Source organism: Epinephelus lanceolatus, chromosome 8 (genome assembly GCF_041903045.1).
Source record: "Epinephelus lanceolatus isolate andai-2023 chromosome 8, ASM4190304v1, whole genome shotgun sequence".
Taxonomy (NCBI): domain Eukaryota; kingdom Metazoa; phylum Chordata; class Actinopteri; order Perciformes; family Serranidae; genus Epinephelus; species Epinephelus lanceolatus.
Genome location: NC_135741.1, coordinates 17,422,905 through 17,441,916, shown reverse-complemented (window position 1 = coordinate 17,441,916; position 19,012 = coordinate 17,422,905). Strand labels below are relative to the sequence as shown.

Below are 19,012 nucleotides of genomic sequence, written 5' to 3'. Positions count from 1 at the left end.
CGATCAAACTATGTGCCATGGATGGTGAGTTTGAGTCCTCAGACCCCCCTGGGGTCATAATTACTTAGTACTTAATTAGGCTACTGTAGCTTTTTTTTTTTTTTTTTTTTGGAAAAAAAACAAAACAAAAACGTAATTGCAACGTAAAACACACAGACATCTTCAATCATAAATCGATTAATCATTTAACAGTGGAATTTCAGCAGGGAGGCCAAGCTGCAGGAAGCAAGTGAAAGCTATGACATCACATACGCGACCTCCTCCTGTTTAGTCTTTAAAATTAAAAAGTTTATATCTCAACAGTTTTACCACAAAGTATGACTTTCTTGACCTTAACATTTATGTTTTAAATTCATTAACAACATAAAGCTGCAAGTATCCTATTATTATAGGCTAACAAATGATCTGTTGTAGAAGTGTTAAAATTAGTGGCTGAACAAGGAAAGAAAATAGATAGATAGATAGATAGATAGATAGAAACTGTGTAAATATATATAGCCTAGGCTACACTTAATTAATAATTATTACAGAGCTGCCAAGCGTCACGCTTTGAGTGTGACAGTCACGCAATTTGACCCATTCTCACACCACACGCCACACTTGACATTTCTCACGCTTATATTTCTCCATTCAATACTCTATATTTATTTTTTTCAATGATAATAAACTTTGGTCCTCGCGGCTTGCTGTAGTTCGAGTAACTCTGATTGACTGACCGAGATAACCAATCCCAGACCAATCCATCAGTCCTTTGTGCCTAAATCTAACCAACCACGGAAGGCACCACTCAATATAAACCAATCAGAAGCAATGTAAGGCGGGTCTTGGCGTCTCTAACTATCTTTCACACACAACAGCACCAACATTTAAAACCCACTGGACGTTCTCCTGCTTGCTAGAAGACGGACGGTAGGTAACTACCCAATTTTGTTCACTGTTGATTCGCTGTTTCTCCTTGAGTTTCCTAGTTAATATGTACTGTTTTAAGGCTGCTATAAGTCTATCATTGTCCTGTATTTGTTGCAGAGCTGTGTAACATTTATTTGCCTCTTCTCTTGGCCAGTTCACACTTGAAAAAGAGACTCTAACGTTAGTCTCAATGTGTGTGTGTGTGTGTGTGTGTGTGTGTGTGTGTGTGTGTGTGTGTGTGTTAGAGTTACAGACTTGTAAATATCAATTTAGACCCTCCTAAAGCAGTGTTTCTCAAAATTCTAAATTTCAAGGTCTGTCCTTAATTCTGACAGTGTACAAATGGAACCAAATGGACCCCAGTGGGTCCATTTGGTTCCATTTGTACACATTTGTACAGACCTTGTAAGGGTCAATTTAGACCCCCCTAAAGGAACCCACAGAGTCCCTGGACTCCACTTTGAGAACCACTGTAAAACTAGCATTAGGAGGCCACAGTGCAGGGAGAGCCGCTGGCATGGAGGTGAGGACATCAGTCTTAAGGTATAAATCAACGTTAAAACAGGCCAAATCGATGTTAAAAAAAAATGTTTCCGAACGCATCATGACACTAAAGTCTCACTCTTGTCATTTTCTGAAACTTGACAGCCCTGAAAATTTAATATTATATATATATATATCTATATATATATATATATATATATATACAGTACATATATACAGTATATAGTCTATATATATATATATACGTGTCACACGTCTGTAACACAACGCGTTGTTGCTTCAAGAGCTGACACTTTTGACCCCTGTGATCAGACGACGTGTCTACGCACGCACGTCTGATTAGCATAGCAAGCTGGGGGGGATGAAACTTTGATAACTAAATCAAGCCATTTAAGGAACAATATAACCCTGTCTGCACGGACGAACGGGCCGCATGATGGGGTCAAACGCATCATGTGCATAATTAACCACAAAACAAGCAAATACTTCATCTTAATGACATATAACACTCATTATGCTTCAGCTGAATCTTCTAAGCAAATTACCATGTTGAACTGAAATTAGTTTATCATGTTTATTAAATGTCCGCAATTGTATGAAATTGCTCGAATGTGTTAACCAATCTTTGTGCATAATCACACAGCCTGATATGCTCTGCAAACACAGTGGGACTATTTTCCAAACCACTTGTTTCCCCTGAGCCGCCTCAAGAACTGCCTGCTCTTGCCCTGCAGCTACGCGAGTCCCTCCTGATCAAAACGCCGCTCCACCTCTGAGCGCAGCCTCTGTATGTAGTAAGGCAGGCTGCATCAAAAGCATAGATCTATGCATTAATGATATGAAAGAGATAAATGTAAGTCAGACAAATTGAGTTTAAATTCAGAAATTCAGATTCTTTTTTTTTAAGCTTTTTTAGGCTGATGGGGTGTGGGGGGGACCCACCCCCGCCCCATAGTTCCGACGTCTATGCCCGCGATGCACGATCTGGGCAGCCGGGTCCAGCCACAGCTGCTACTGCTGCCAAGTACTAACGGCTGCTAGCCCCGCCCGTTGGAAAGAGTGTGGGATATAGCTACCACTACTAGGAATGGGAGAGGGGGACTAAATCATTTAAGATTTAAGGATGTCTGAAAAGCTGTTTCCATAAACAGTCATATTCGTGAAAGGGCAAAATGCGAAAAAAATGTAAACATACAGATGGAGGTTTGCAGCATTTAGGATCCAATTCAATAATAGGCTATATATTCACAATTAGGCTGTTGTAGCCTATATATTATCTTAGTTAAATATTTTTAAACCACAGCCAGACATCGAGGGTGGTCAGTAGCTCTGATTTGTGAGGATAAAATAAAGATTAAAAAATTTGACGCGTTCAGGTGTTAATGATGTGTACATACACTACGTGTGTGCGAGATTCACACGCACACGCAAGTGTAGTGTACGTGTGGCATTTGTAACGCGCTGTGCATGCGTACTGATAAGACGTGTGAGCGCGTCATGTGAGTGGAGCGCACAATGCCTGCGCGTCATGTAGCGGGCGTGTGTGTAACACTCATGTCTCCATAGTAACCCTATGTAAAATGTAGGCGTGTGCTCACGCGGTTTGATTAGATCTGTCCTTAGTAGGCGCAAGTGACGCGTTGTAGTGTGGTTGGGTGAAACGTTTGACCCCTCATAGATTCAAGGGTGTGATCAGTGTCAGATGTACAGGTACAGGTACTGTAGCTACTTGAACCAGTGATGAGTAATTTAACCTACACATAATTTTATTTGCTACCTTGTTTTGTCTTGATTTTTCCCTCTCTCCTCCTCTATTTCTTCTTTCCTTACCGTTTTTTTTCTTTTCTTCTCTATTATGTGATTTCATTGATGTTTTGACAGGGGAATTTCTTTGATAAGCTTTTAGTGGCTTCTAACCTCTCCGGCACTTTTCTTTTTTTAATCGTGTAAATGTTATACTGTTTTTAACATTATGTGCAAATAAACTAATCTAAACTAAAACTAAACATTATTCATCCCGTTATGCGTTGCCACGCATGTTTCCTCCTCCTGCAGCTGCCACGGTGTTGGCCTTTTCTGTAATGTTGCTTTTCTCCTCCTCATATTTTAGTAGAATTAATCTCTGATCCTCACATGAGAAATACTTTTTTTTTTCCTCACATACGGCGCTCTGTGAGGACGCTCAGTGACGCTCAGTGACGCTGCGCTTCTCTCATGATTGTGATTGGTCCACTGCGTGCGCGTTCACGGCTCTTGATAAAGCAACCCTGGGTTGAGTTACTGAGTTGATATCCGGCGTCGTGATACCGATTATCCTGATTGCCATTGTTAGGGTTAGTCAGCCCAGGATAGGTCTGGGTAACCCAGGAAAGGTTGATCTCACTTCATGATACAGGCCCCTGTTTATTGTCTTGCAGGCAGGGCTAGGGAAGGTGGTATTGGACTTTATTATTTAAAACCCAAACAAGATAATCTACAAATGTGAACCATGATCCACAAAAATGTCACTATCCACAAACTTGTCTTTTTACATTTATGCTGGTTAAATTCATATCCACAAAAAAATATAGCGGGATTTGCAAATGAGCATAACTTAGTTTGTAAACACAAACTTTAATTTCACATGAAAATATCACAGGTTTTACAAATGTAAAGAGTTTAGCTTCAGAAAATTCACGAGAAGTCATATTTACACATTTGTGGATCCATTTTAATACATGAAATTGGTTTTGCGCATTTGTGGATCGCTTCCTGTAAATTTGAGGGTCGTGTGACATTTGTGACTTCCCTCTTGTGTATTTGCATAATTTTGTCCAATTCCCATCACAGCAGCATCTGCAAAAAAAACAAAATACTTGCCACATCAGCAGGTGGCAACATTCCCTCACATGAGGTAACTGTACCATGTAGGCTATCGCAAATAGCCTACAAATGCTCATTCAAAGTTTGCAAATTCAATCGGTTGCTATAGCGCCCCCCTTTGGCCAATTGATGTAATATTGCTTCATTCGCATCCTCCCATGACCCTCTACCACTGTGCCAAATTTCACATGGATTGACCAAGTCAGTGAGAAGAAAAACGTGGAACAGACACACACACACCCACAGACACACAAACAGAGTTTTCATCATTATATAGTAAGATAGATCCCAGAGTAAATTTTTTTGTATTTGGGAGCTGTTTAATGTGTAATTTGTGGTAGATTTTATTTTGTTGAACTATTAATATTGTATACAGAATGTGAATCTCACTCTGAGTTTTGTTGTTGTTGACAAACTAAAGAAATGAGAGATCGTTTTAGTTTTTACTGAATATTTGGAGGCAAGCTGTAAGGGTGATGTAAAAATCTTTTTAAATTAACAATGAAATATGTATTTTTTTACTCATTTGTCATATCATCAAGACTATCGTTGCAAAAATACCCTGGAATATCGTTATATTATTTTAGGGCTGTATCGCCCACCCCTATTTTGGCTGATGAGTAAGCATTGCCATTAACTGTGTGTCACAGCCTCTGTTTCTGCTGCAACAACTGCTGACTGTGTTGGTGAGCAAATCAAATCTGCACATATAGAGTGGGCCAAAATATATCACTTTCTGTTGTTTTTATAACAGAATATACATAAGCGACTTTCTCCGTTCACCTTGGTCCCTCGTTCCTTGTCACAAGATTTCAGAATGAGACTTGTCCTTGAGTGAGACTTGACACAATAACTAACAGAATGGAACAAGCAAAAGGTAGAGAAACACTTTAGACACTTACTATAATAATATGAGCCTTTATGAGGCAAAAATAACCACTGGGTGTACAGTGACAGTGCACAACGGCCCTTCTGGTTATGTTATGGACGTTGTGCAGCTACTGGCTGCAGCCCTGTCTCTCACTACTGAATCAGTTTCAGAAAATAGTTTGAAAAATTGTTGTTCACATCAGTCAGTTAGACATAAAAACATGGCGGAAAATGGTTTAACCACCAACAAAAAGTATGTTGTTGTACTTGAAGGGCAGCAAAATAATAGGAAACACAAAACATCCGAATCATGGTGGTGTTGTATGGCCTGATTTAACCTGACTTTGTTGGGACAAAGAGTACCCCTCTGACCTGATAACAGCAGTCCATATGTTTGACAGTGCAGATAAGGGCAAGTGGGAACAAGAGAGCATGTGGATGAGAGAGTCAGGTGACTGGAGCAGGTGGAAAAAGCAGAGGGCATCTGGTAGACAGAGAGAAAAAGGCAATTGACATGTTTGAGGAAGTGGGAATGAGGCTGGAGGGAGGAGCAGAGGGGAAAATTGACAACTATACTGAACTTGGCCCTCAGTTTGCAGATGGTACTAGGGCTCACTCCAAATAATGGCGCAACTTGGTTTTGTGGAACACCAAACCAACAGGCTTTCCAACAGTATAACATTTATTGTCAAGAAGAAATAATCTACTGAACACAAATTTCCTTACTCTTTATGCTTAGTTTACTTGATGCTTTGTCCTGGTACGTGAATGTAGGTACAGCTGAAAAGGGAAGTAACAATTTGTAAAGGAGAGCTGATTTATACTGTAAGAGTTAATGGCACTGGGTATCTACGGGGTACAGTCTTGGTAAACAGAGTTGAGCAGCTGACAACAATGACATCCTTTGGTTCCTATAGGTATATACTATGAGGCCATTTTTGTAGCAGAACCATTTGCAAATGTGTGTGGAGAGTTGTGGAACAGTATCTTAACCTGTGTGTGAGTAATCAGTCAATGTTAATGTGTAAGACTTTTAATGGATGAACTACAGTGAAAACAAATGCCTTTGACCTCTGCAAAAGCAGGTTGGACAAGTCGGGACAATCACTTCTTACAGGTGTGCCTTTGATGGCCAAGTAACACCCACAGTTCAGGGATTTATTAAGACTGTCCTCTACTTTGTTGTATGATTTAGAACAAGAACAGGTGGAGGAATGGGTGTTTTGGGGAATTTGCTCCTAGCAGATGCAGAGCCAATCAACAGGCTAAATCCAAAAAAAAAAGAAAAGGACACAGGGAAACAAAAGGCTGGAACACCAGACACACAAGGAGCTAAGATGAACTGGCAGTCAGTACGTTTACATGGAATTTAATCGGAATGAAAGGCCATTCCGATTAAAAGTGGTCATGTAAACGGTCATTCCGATTGAAAAATGGTCATTTCGATTGAAAATTAAATCCGATTAAAGGGGGTGGTTTATTCCGTTTGTCATTGCGAATGAAAGAATTTTGTGTGCATGTATACACTTCCTCTTTAAGTTCATTCCGGTCTTTCTGCGCATGCTCGTTTCCTTGCTCTTCTGGTGCGATGACGTATATAGCGCGCATAGCAACGGGCTGCATAGCAACGGGCTGCATAGCAACGGGCTGAGATAGAGCAGTCGGACTCGTTGCACTCACCGGTTTCCATTCGCCACAGCACGGTCTTCTACCTCCCTTCTCCTCCTCAACAGATGAAGCATTAGCAGAACAAGGTTGTTGTCGTACTGCTGTTTCAAGAATATAAGCAAAACATGCCCGAAAAAGGCACTAAGAACGGCGTCATCAAGCATCTTGTTATCCGGAGCAAAGACTACAGTGTTTTCTTCCGGTAAACGTAAACACGTAACATCCGCCCCACCCCCTTTCCAATCAGAAACCTTCCCTGCCCCAAACCTTGTGCAGACCTCAATAAAGGCGATTAAACTGATCTCCCATGTAAACCCTCATTTGGAATGAATATTTCCCATGTAAACTACCTGGAAAAACTTTAATTCCGAATGATTTCATTCAGATTTATTTCATTCCGAATGAGAAGCCATCATGTAACCGTAGCCACTGATAGAAAACAAGACGCACACTCAGTACTCTGGTGAGGGGAAGGATAACGAGATACAGGTGAGGCTTATCAGGGCGGAACAGACAATCAGACACAGGTGAAGTCATCAAGTGAAGTGAAGTGATCTGAAACGAGAGGAGATGTGAGTTTCAAAGTAAATCAGGAAACAACATGAATAAATGAAGTCAAAAACATAAGTTGGGCAGCACGGTGGTGTGGTGGTTCTGTGCGGAGTTTGCATGTTCTCCCCGTGTCAGCGTGGGTTCTCTCCGGGCACTCCGGCTTCCTCCCACAGTCCAAAGACGTGCAGATTGGGGACTAGGTTAATTGATAACTCTAAATTGTCTGTAGGTGTGAATGTGAGCGTGAATGGTTGTTTGTCTCTATGTGTCAGCCCTGCGATAGTCTGGCGACCTGTCCCGGGTGTACCATGCCTCTCGCCCGATGTCAGCTGGGATAGGCTCCAGCCCCCCCGCGACCCTCAAGAGGATGAAGCGGTTAGAATGAATGAATGAAAAACATAAGTTAAGAAACCTGAGCTGTGACAGCATTTGATAGGACTTACTCTGCTCCCCATGCAAAAGTGCAGGGGCTTGTTGGTCACTGTTTGCAGAATTGTGTCTTTTAATCTTGTCTTTAATTGCCATTGTATAGTTTCAGTTTTCACTTCTATTTTAGTTTAATATACCTCTTACTGTTTTTACTTCTCTCTTTATCTGTATTTATTTCTGTCCTTGTTCTCGTGGCACACTCCATAATTGTAACAACCACTTTTGTGTTTAATTTATTTCCCTTGATTCCAGGGCCTAATATTATCAATAATAATGTACATGACAATTGTTTCATTTTTTTAGATGCATTGTGGAGGAACAGTGATAAATGTGAGCAGCACCCAGGTGGTACTGTAGGTACAGGAGGAGCATGCAATAAATAGTAAGGAGTAGTAATCTTGAGTTGTAGTTTTTGTGTGATCATGGACACACCTCCAACTGTATTTAACACTGTGTCTGTTTGTGATGTTTGATTATGTCTTGAGAAAAGTCAATGTGGCCAAAACATCCACATATTATAAATTACAGCAGGGGTGATAAATGTTTTTTGGATTTTGCTGTTTTGAAATTTAATTCCATGCACCTCAAAGGAGACAAATCAGGTGGTGTTTGTGCTGCCTTTGACTCATCTTCATCCAGCACTGTACCTAATAGGTATCCAGCACTTAAAAAAAAAACACTTCACAGTAAGCATTTCTTCCTTCTTCTAAAATTCCAAATTCTAACTCCCTTGTTCTGCTGTACCTACATTTAAGTACCAGTTGGAACCGGTAAGAATTTCATACAGACTGATTCATAAGACAAAATCACACCATGAGGAGATACATGGTAAATAACCCCCCAAATTACACTTTAAGGGCCATATAAATACCGCAGTATTTATATGTTTATGGCAATTAGTCTGATCAGACTCCCGGCCTGAATTACAGCATGAACCAGTGGTATCCCTGTCCCAAAATACAACATGTAATTTGAAATACAATTCAAAGATGAAAGTGTAATAGGCGAACACGTTTCTTTATGCCGGTTTTGTCATGAACAGCACATGTCTAAGTAGGGCTGATGAAATGAGTGTAACGGTTGTGCTTAATGGCTGTATATCGAGACATGATAAATGCACTGGAAATATTTAGCTAAATAAATAAATATATTCCATGCAGTTGCACCGTCCTCTCCCCCTCCTGCGCTCACAGAGTGGACAATGAGACGTTAGAGGCAGTGCGGATTAATACGTATTTAGAAAGAATTTCAGTTCAGGATTTGAGTTGGATTTTACAACGTTTTTATGAAACAATTATCACATCCAAGTGCAAAATAAGGCTGCTGGATTTAATTTCAATGATAACGTGGATCTAAGGTGGATATAGCGTGACATTAAATTTGTGTGAGACATCAATAAAAATCTGACTCCACTTCTCCACCTCGCCGTCTGCGTTGCCACTTCCCAGTGTCTCCAAAATGTGCCCACGCATGACTCAGAGTTTGCTTACAGGTGCGCACATTCTCCCACCAAGTTTATTTTTATAAATCACAACCTTTGCGTGGGAAGTGGCGTACGCCACTTTCAAGCCCCGTTTTGTGTGTAAGCAAGCTTTATAAATGAGGCCCCTGGTCTTTAAACATTTGTGTTTAAATTCTCTGCCTACCTCCAATAGATGCATCCTCTCAGATGACCTTTTTTGATCTTTGGTCATCCATCACTGTGGTAAAAAGTACACTGATACCCTTTTAACACCAACATGGAACTGGATCTATTCTGGTTCCTGCACCTAAACTTGAACTGCTCAGAGCATTTAGACCAAAACTAAATTGGTTCAGAACATGAAAAGTTGCCGCTGGAGCCAAAACATAGCAGGTTTTCCTTGACCCTAATGTGCGAACAGTGATGACATCAGTGGGTGTGTCATATTCTACAGAAAGAGAGGATGGGGAAGTGAAGTGAGAAATTGTCAGACGAAAAAAGTGTGCAGTGGTTTTATTAATAGTTGGTTCATTCTTGTTTTGGGGGCAAAAACAAATATCTGTAACAGAGGCAAAAGTTTGCTGGTAATCAGTGTAATCCGTGATTTTGCCATTACTGTTAACTTCTGTTGTGCATTGTGCAACTCCCCCCGTTAATGACACATCCTTAATTACAAGGGTTCTGCACAAAACTGGTGGAAACACAAGCTGGTTTGCTAGATAGCGCCAAGGCTCCAACAATCCTTGACTCAACCAGTTTAGGTTGTTGGAAAAGGGTATGTGAATGGAGATTCAGTCTATATGCACTACAACATTACATGTATCAAGCAACAACAAGGCAAATGACCAGTTTACCTTCTGAAAGTACGAACAATGGATACAACCATGCTGCGCTGGCTGTCGAGCTTCTCTCGTAGTCCTCCCATATATGAGCACATGATTGACTAGGTTGGTATGCAGTCAGAGTAGTCTGAGGAAACTTGTCTCTGATGTTATAGTCTTTCTCTTCCTAATATATACGCAAACAAAAAATAAAAGAAATTACAGTTACGATCAACAACATTACCAATTACACCTTGAACAGGGCATGTAAAAGGAGGATTTTTTGGATTGATTTTGTTTGAAGTGGACACAGAGCAACACAGAGGATCAGAGAGAGGATAGCTGGACCAGGACTGTCTGAAACTGTAACTTCTAGTGTTTCTTCCCCTTCGTATTTGACACTCAACTAAAACATGTAGAGTGGTTTACAGTAAAAGAAAACAGAAACATAAAAAGCAACGGATTTTTATATTGTCTATTGTATGCAGGTGGAAGTGAAACATAAAGTAATGCAGTTTTTGTTTTACTCCTTTTATAAGATGACTTGTAAAAGTCATTTTTGAGATGATTTGACTTAAGTTTAATTACTCAGTGATTTACATGATTTCCTTTTTTGTTTTCAGTCTTTTAAAGATGGATTTAATATCTCGACCAGAACTGTTCAATTTCCATGGAGTCTGGATGACGCACCTTGTGACAGGTAACTGGGAGAACATTCAAAACTTTCGGGCCAGGCCAGATGATATACTCATTGCTTCATACCCCAAAGCAGGTCAGTCCACAAACATTAGCAGGATGCGCTACTGTAGCTCTGGAACAAATGTGTGTATAGAGGTCAGGGGTTTGGATTATCTCAATCTTTTTTGATTTCCTCTGTCTTTCTTTTAGGAAACACGTGGTTCTCCTACATCCTTGACCTGCTGTATTTTGGTCAGACATCTCCAGAGCGTCAGACGTCTGTCCCTCTGTATGCAAGGGTGCCTTTCTTGGAGGTCCACATACCTTCTCTGCAGCCAGGTTTAATTAACAATCAGTACTCACCATATTTCACATAATTTCTCACAAACATACAGACACTTGGTGGTGGTAATTCTCGGCCTATTGCAGCAGTAAACTAAGTGTTCACATTGCACTACATGTCATTGTGATTCTAAAGGTAGTATGTGAGGTTGTGTGCAATATAATAATGATAATTGTTGCATTTGTTTTCATCATGGTGTCTCAACGTTTGATTTGTAGTTATGTTGTGTTGTATTTACCACACTGAAGGTTCACTGACATGAAAACTGTTATGATTCCAGGATCATGGCCCCCACCTATAGTCAAAGGAACAGAGCTGGTAGACAAGCTCCCCACCTCTCCTCGCATCATCAAGACTCATCTGCCAGTCCAGTTTGTGCCAAAGTCCTTTTGGGAGCAAAACTGCAAGGTCAATGACAATTGTACTCGCCAAATCCCTTTATTATACAAAGTTAAGAAAAAAAACAGGTGGACATATTCCACAGAATTTAAAGCCAGGGAGAGATCTTAAACTGCCTGCAGGATGTGTTTTATACATTATGCATTTCATACTGATTAACAAGTCTGATTAAACCAAACTGCGCTTATGATTAGGACTTAAATACAGGAATTATCAAAGGACTGACTACAGATCTTTACCAGGTGTATGTACCTCTAACTCATACATTCTTGTCATTATGTTATTTAAAAAAAACATTTAACTGAAGCAAAGCAGCTTCAGTAGCCTATCCACCTTATTCCTAGCCCCCATGATCCCTAGCACGAATTATGTGCGCGACTTCTGGCATTGAACCGAGACCGGCAATTTCCAATGGTAACAGTTTTACAGTACTCTATTCTTCTTTCCAAGAGCAATTGACAAATAAAACATGGAACACACCACCTGTTATAGCTCAAACGGGATTATGTGATCATACCTCTGCCATCTCTGACAGCCATCCCAACGCATTGTTTTTTTTCCTTTTCAACCGAGCACGCTAGCAACTAGCTTGCCTTGCTCTGTTAAAATATGTTAACTTTAACATGGCCCGAGCTAGCTCAAGGTCTGCTCCTTCTAAAGATGATTTCTGATGACTTATTAAGAGAAACTAACACATTCAGCAAACATTTAACATAATTCAGTATTAAATGTAGCTCCATATAAAGTGAGTAAATAAAGCTAATTCTCCACTCCTCTGCATTAGTGACACAGTTTACATGTTTTTCTAACTTCTGATTTATTAAAAACTGTTCTGAGAGAAACATGATGCTGAATTTAGCAGCAGACTTCTGTAATAGTAATATAAAGTATTAGTAAAAGAAATAAATTTTGGCATTCATTTTTTTTCTATGATATAAAGGAAGTACAGTAAATTAGTAACACATTCTCAGCCCTAATGACTAAATACATATTTCAAGGTATGTTGCTGAGTTTATTTTATAACGAGCAATTTTCTAATGTAGGTTAAGACAGGGATATCATGTACTGACGCTGAGTGACAGACCTGTCAGTCTAGGTGCAAATTCTGATTGTACTACTACTATGATGTACTTGATTTACTTACTATGATTTCGTGTGCAGTACTAGTATACTACTATACTTTTTTGCTATGTCTCGTGAAACTCTTGTGGTTTTATTTCTTATATCAATGGTACCTTTGGCAACAGGAACAATCCCCTTTTGTTCTGGTTACATGTTCAACACACAGTTGCTGAAGACAAAAATTTAGCTTAGACTGGTTGTTAGTCGTTACAGACATGGACAGTGCAACAGGTACCAGAGCTCTGCAAAGTTAACATTAGTTAAATATTTGTTAAAAAATGAATTAGCATTTGCTAAACTGAAGGCAAATTACTTTAAAGGGACATTGTGTAACATTTTCAGTTGTTTATTGGCAAAAAGTGATGTCTGCATTCATAAATATGTCATCACTGGTGTACTATTACCTCCACCAATAATCTGACTTATTCTCGTAAAAGGAGAATTTCGGATTTGTTTGTACATTGTGCGGGTAAGTCGTCTGTGGGGTTCCATTACGTTTCGCCATCTTGAGAATACACCCGCCAGCAAGGGACATACAGCACCGCCTTCGGCGTTTTCGTTGAGAGCCAGGCCAGCACTGCGTGACTGAGGAGCCGAAGGAGAGGAGCAAGAGGCGCTTCGCTACTACCCTGGCAAATTTGAAACAAAGTCCCACTCTTTGAGCATAATGCAGGATCATGCATATGCAGCATCATGGGAGACGGAATCCTTGTCGCCAAGAAAGCGCAAAAGGGAATAGAAAAGGCAGCGTGACCGGCGAATTAAAAAAACGAAGGCCCACATCGGGGTAGCCTTTCCCAGGTAGAGAGAGCTGCTGAGGGAGAATGGTAATACAATCACAGGCCAGCGCCGCTGTTGGCTGTTAGTCGCTGTTAGGGGCCAGTCGCTAACAGCCTCATCCCTCTCCTCGCATCACTGCGCCGCTGTTAGCTGTTAGCCGCTGTTAGCTGTTAGCCGCTGTTAGCCGCTGGCCTGTGATTGTATTACCTTTCTCCTTCAGCAGCTCTCTCCACCTGGGAAAGGCAACCCCAATGCTGACCCTTGTTTTTTTAATTTGCCAGTCACGCTGCCTTTTTGATTCCCTTTTGCACTTTCTTGGTGACGAGGATTCCGTCTCCCGTGGTGCTGCATAATACATGATCCTGCATTATGCTCAAAGAGTGGGACTTTGTTATGCGGCAGTAGTGCCGCTGGCCACTAACAGCTGTTAGCGGCGCAGTAATGCGAGGAGAGGGATGAGGTGTGTGAGGTTGAGCCACTTGTCAGCTGTCAAAGGACAAGACGTGATTGGTTTGTTTCAATTTACATCCGCCCCAACAGTCCTACGTTGTAAACACAGCCAGCATGGTGAGGAGGGGGTTTGTCAACTCGCGTCACGTGTGTCTGCGTAGGAGCCTGAATGAATACTCCATGTAGTATCGGATGACATGGTTTCATCGGTGTTATCATAGCTTTTTGGTACACAGCGGCTACAGTTGTTGAAATACGTGTTTTGGCGCTAGAGTGCACCATCTGTTTGAATACAGTATATGATTTCAACGTTAGATGGGAGAAATTCCTACACACTGTGGCTTTAAAAGAACCAGAGTTGACGTTTAGCCACCAGGGACTAACCACAGACAGTCTATGGGACTCACTAGCTTACTGCTACTTCCGCTATGCTCAGGAATAAGGTGGATATGATTCTTATTTCCAATCCTGTCTCCAAGAAATTACGTTAGTATATTGCTAAACAGCTCTCATAATGTATTTGCTGCCTGAATCATGTCCAGAGACATACAGGTAACAAAACACTACATTCATGTGCCACATAGGTTTTGGAACGAGGTGCCTGTGGAGGATGGTGAGCATACGAAGTGCAGGACCTTGACATCCGAGCCTTAGGTTCGTGTCCTGTCTAAGGTTTAGGCAACGAGCACTTTTGTTATGGTTAGGGAAAGATTGTGATGTTAATGAAGGTAATTAAAAAATAATGCTGTAGTCACTATGAATGGATACTGTATTACTAGAGTGCCTATTTTGGTGAAAAAACAACTGAAATACATTGTCAGTGTACATTTTGTTGACACGTCAAGTATCAGCATTTTTGCAACTTAATTAACATTTCCTCATTTTGTTGATAGAAAACGTAACTTGCTCAGAATAAAGTGCTGCAGGTATGATGCTTATTTGTAGGCTAACAAAGAAGTTACTGTCACCCTGGTTCCTTTGACAGAAAGCAAATGGGATTTTTCCAATGGATCTTGGATTATTGCAGAAAATAAGCTCTGTGGCATTTTGTTCAAGAAGATTATCTTCACAAATTTACACCACTTTTATGATTTTGTAAGTTCAATCAACAAAAGTAAAAAAAGCTCATTTTAGCCGATAAATGATCTGCACTAATGTCGAATTACTTAAAAAGACTCTTCTTTCCAACCCTCGTTTATAAGACACGTAAAAGCCCTAAAATTAAGGAGTGGTGTATTTACTGATGTTTTTCATGTCCCACAGCAAAACATGAAAATCTGTTAGCTTGTGTCAACCACAGACTTTATATCAGGTAACTAACCAAAAACCCATTCAAAATATCCATTGACTCCAAGACTAACTCACTGCTAACTCATGTCTGTGTTTCAGGACTCATTCCTGCACCACTTTATCATGTTCACTTGAAAACGTATTTACAGTTTCAAATTAGTTTTACATGAATGGATTTCTCTGGAGTTAGGGCTGCTTATTTCATATGAAGGCTGAACGGTGGCCAAAAAAAAAAAAAAACGTGATGGATGGGTGTTATCTACAAGTACAACTGATTTATAATCAGTTGGTCATAAACAAGTTCAGTATTTCATGTTTCATGCAGTGCTGCTCTTAAGATAAAGTGTTTTCTGGTTGTGCAGATAGTCTATGTGGCCCGCAATGCAAAGGACAGTGTGGTGTCTTATTTCCATTTTGAACACATGACCGTGATCAACCCAGAGCCTGGAGACTGGAACAGCTACCTCCAAAGATTTTTAGAGGGAAAGGGTGTGTATCAAATACTGTAAAAGATTGTTGTATTAGAGATGCACAGATTTCCTCCACAATCCTAAAGTGCTTTCATTAATTGTTCTGTGGCTTCAGTGGTGTTTGGATCCTGGTACGACCATGTGAACGATTGGTGGGAGAACAAACAGAGTTATCCAAATCTCTATTACATGTTCTATGAAGAAATGATCGAGGTAATTTACTTGTTTTTGTGGGTTGTCTGTGCATATGCTTGTAGGATTTCCAATCTCCCTGTTCAGATTACTTTTACAACTCTCTGTGCTGGTGATAGTTTGATTAATATTTGATCACTGTGCTTCCAGGATACTGGACGAGACCTAGACAAACTCTGCTGCTTTCTTGGTTTGTCTCCTTCAGCTGAGGAGAAGGAAGAGATTCTAAGAAAAGTGCAGTTTGATTAAATGAAAAAGAACGACATGGTTAACTTTTCTACGTTCCGGGCGATGGATTTCAAAAAGTCTACCTTTATGAGGAAAGGTAAAATGAATAGTATGGGTGTGAATTTTTTGGTATCTCACAATGTGATTTGATTTCAATCCTCGGGACCATGATTGGATTCAGAATCAATTCTCAATTCATTTCATAATGATGCTAATTTTTAGCATCTACTCCAGTCCGCTGTGGGCTAAGAATAGTAGCATGGCAAATTATGGCATGTAAGCAGAGTAAAGTGGGCAACATTATAAAGATTTTATACCATTCTCTTGAATACTTTTCAGATATAAGTGGATTTAAACAGGCTTTGAACGCCAGGGTTGCCAGAACACTCTAAGGAACTCTACTTTACCCCATCCCTCTCCTTAGAATCAGGGTGCTGGGTTTCAATGCCCCCTCCTTTATGTATCTATGTGTCTTGTTTACATGTGTATGTCTCCCATGTGTTTATCTGCTTTTACTAACGGTCTCTGCATGGCTGAATTTAAGTTGCTATAGCCATTAAAAAAAAACTTTGCTGATTTTCTACCAGTTTGCCATCTCAGTGTGTGCAGATGAAGGATGTTTGGCTTCCCCCTGTGCCATGAGCACCTGGAGCTCCCCCTTTATTTGCCTGCACACACTGCCCACACTGCGATGACATAGAGCTGGTTGAAAATCGGCACAGTCTCTTTAATGACTTAAATCGCTATTTTCCAAGCTACTGTATTGTCATATTTCTTGGAGATGAACATTCAGTTGCTGAACTGCCCCCCAAATCCCCGCTGGATCAGCAAACTTTCCGGCTTTGTAGTCTCATGAGTGAGGTAGAGAGACTGGGTGTGCTAGGGAGCAAGCAGCAGTCTTTTTAAATGGCACTGGTTGGCAGTGAGCTGGCAGCAAATCATCAGGCCTTGAAGTCCACTTTTGTAATGCAGAAGTGGGCATGGTTCCATCTAAAGTGGGTTGGGAAAAAAATCAATGAGACGGGTGAGGTCAGTAGGATGAGGAGGTTGGCATCCGCGCTGGCAGATGTGATTTTTTAGTGTGAGTATGTGAGGAGAGAGTGGATAAGGAAACTGACACGATAAACTCAGGGTTTACCACTAATGTATTAAATTTAATTAACTTGCACCACTACAGTTTCATGTTCCCAATCCTTCCACAAATAACCAACACTTGCAGCACCAACAAACTCCAGCATATAACCCACACATGTGACACATACACACAAATAGGCTGCTGACCCCAATAGCTAAACGTTAAAAGTGAGTGACTGACTAGTAACCATACCATATAAAAATGATTTTTGGAAGTTGTGAATTGATTCATAATTGTAGAAGAAAAGAATCAAGATTTTTATGTGAAGCGATTTTTACCCCTGCCCCTAATGAATAGTACAATACAATGCAATACATGTGACATGACGGAATCAGATCTCTACTTTTAGCAAAAATACCTGTCTGATTTTCTGTGGTTCTACAGGGAAGGTTGGTGACTGGAAGAACCATTTCACTGTGGCCCAGAGTGAACAGTTTGATGAAGACTACAAGAACAAGATGAAGAATTCTACACTGCAATTTCGCACTGAAGTTGAGAGCAAGCGGCAGCCTACAGGGCTGAACAATGAAGCCAACACCGAAGTGCCAGACACTGCAGTTCTTTGAGTGACCACTTGAGGCTGGCTTCAGAAACTACTCAACCCGCATCGACCTCCATGCGAAAGACAGAAATAAACATGTTCACAGCCTGATACAGAAGACAGATTTGTTCTTCATAGCTTCATGACAGCTGTACCCAAATATGGTCACTTCTTGCTCCGAAATACCAAGATAGCAACAGCCAGAAAAGCCAAACTCAAGGCTTCAAAATTGGAGTCCACAAACCATAGGCTGACATCATGGAAGCTACGTCCATTACTTTTACAGTCAATGTTTTAGAGGCTGTGCATAATTAAAAAATTGAACTGATATGTGATTTAATAGATAATAATGCTGATATTACTGAGTCTGGTGTTAAATTTCATTGACAAGACCATTGTCTAACCTGTGTGACACATTTGTTCTTTAGATGACTGATGTTATATCATTAAAAAATAGGGGAAAAGATCTGCAAAAATTAAAACTTTTTGAGTGTGAAACATGTTAAATGTTGGAAATCTGCATTGTATCTAGTTTTTGGGTTTTCTGTTGTTTTTCCTTGTTTCATGACTTTCATTTAACTTTAGTCTGTTTCCTGTTTTATTTTGTAGGGTCACTCCTCATGTGTCATGTCGGGTTTTACTTCCTGCCTTTGTGTGTTTTCCCTCCATGGTGATTGCCTGCCCTGATTTGTCTCACCTGTTCCTCATCTATCCTGCTGTCACCAGTCCCTCGTTATCACCATACTTTCCTTGTGTATTTGCTGCACTCCCTTTGTCCTTTGTCAGTTTGTCTGTGTTGGCCTTTTGTGCTTTTTGCTGGATTCCCTCCCTATGTTCCTCAAACGGAGATTTCTCCTCTGAAAACGAGTCTTTCTAAAAACTCTGGCCAGAGTGGAGATTTTGGAAAACTCTGGTTGCGCGTTTGCATGTAAACTGAGATAAACTGAGATAGACGGAGTTATAGGCAGCCGACGTCACAGTATGCGCCGGAACTTGCGCCTGTGTCAAAAGTGCGACCTATGTTGCTATGGTGACAATGGATACATGGAAGGCTTGAGCTTCTCGTTACACTGCCACCTACAGGTTTGGCATGCTCTTGTGTATATATACACGGGTAAGTGTAAACAAAGAATTTTTTGAAAACGGAGACGGTGAAATGTCCGTTTATGAAAATAGCAACGTGTAAACGGCCTCTAATTCTTTGTGCAGACAACTATGACTGTATGCTCAAGGACGTCTCGTGGTTGTGGTAATACATAATTATTTAAAATAAAACTTGTTTAATGAACTGTTTTAAGCTATCATTG

General features: G+C 40.5%; 1 pseudogene across 1 annotated transcript; it reads left to right on the top strand.

The window, feature by feature from the left end:
• Positions 1-1,154: 1,154 nt before the first annotated feature.
• Positions 1,155-18,998, top strand: LOC144464138 (cytosolic sulfotransferase 3-like; annotated as a pseudogene). The gene is made up of 9 exons (XR_013491936.1): positions 1,155-1,432; positions 8,098-8,176; positions 10,701-10,849; positions 10,966-11,094; positions 11,379-11,506; positions 15,502-15,628; positions 15,725-15,822; positions 15,952-16,126; positions 17,549-18,998. The product of XR_013491936.1 is annotated as a cytosolic sulfotransferase 3-like (transcript).
• Positions 18,999-19,012: the final 14 nt, after the last annotated feature.